Here is a 990-nt window from a genome sequence, read left to right as displayed (position 1 = left end):
GAAGGTCTAAGATTCATGTTGGACAACATGAAAAGGAATAACTTAAGAATTATCGGCATTCCAGAACAAGAAGAATCACACAAGTCCACAGAGGAAATAGGCGAAGAACTGCTAGAAAAAAATTTCTCTAACATCCTGAAAAGTGAAAAGATAAACATTCAAGAAGCTCAACAAATCCCAAGAAGGACAGACCCCAAAAGAAAATCACCGAGACATATCATAATCAAGCTTTCCAAATTCAAACGTAAGGAGACACTCCTAAAAGCAGCTAGGAAAAACAGAAGTGTTATATACAAAGGCATACAAGACAGATTAAGGTGAGATCTCTCAGCAGAAACCATGTAAGCAAGAAGGCAATGGGGAGACATTTATAAAACCCTCAAAGAAAAAAACTGCCAACCAAGAATACTTTATCCAGCAAAGCTATCAATCAAACACAGTGGGGTAATCAAAACATTCCAGAATAAACAGAAGCTAAGGGATTTTGCAAAAGCCAACCCTGTGCTACAAAACATTCTAAAGGGAGTTCTGCGGACTGAGAACCAACAATAGACAACAAACAGAGAGTGACATATGTGGCAGCACCTCCCAGAACTAAATCGACAGAAGGAAGAGTCCAGAAGAGAATAAAATAATAAGAGCAAACTCAAGAGAATCTGGGAGGTCAGTCTATGATCAAAACAATTACAATGTAAAAGAAGGTAAACACGAAGGAACAGAGATTCAGATGGTGAGAAGGTCAGGTAGATTACAGGATAAAATAGACTGCACTAAAAGGAGGGAAATTTAATGGATTATAAAGTAACCTCAAGAAAATTAATACTTTACAACATACCAAGAAAATGAAAATCCAAGAAGAATATGGAAACTTTAAAACTATGAGGAAACACATAAGAGCACAAAAAGCATGAACTCAGCAAAGGAAGGCACATAGAACAAAGAAAACACGAACACTATACACACAAAAAAACATAATGGCAGCAATTAATC

The sequence above is a fragment of the Chrysochloris asiatica genome, unplaced genomic scaffold (genome assembly GCF_000296735.1).
Source record: "Chrysochloris asiatica unplaced genomic scaffold, ChrAsi1.0 scaffold00326, whole genome shotgun sequence".
In the NCBI taxonomy this organism is placed as follows: Eukaryota; Metazoa; Chordata; class Mammalia; order Afrosoricida; family Chrysochloridae; genus Chrysochloris; species Chrysochloris asiatica.
The sequence above is the reverse complement of the archived record's forward strand: the minus strand, read 5'-3'. Positions refer to the sequence as shown.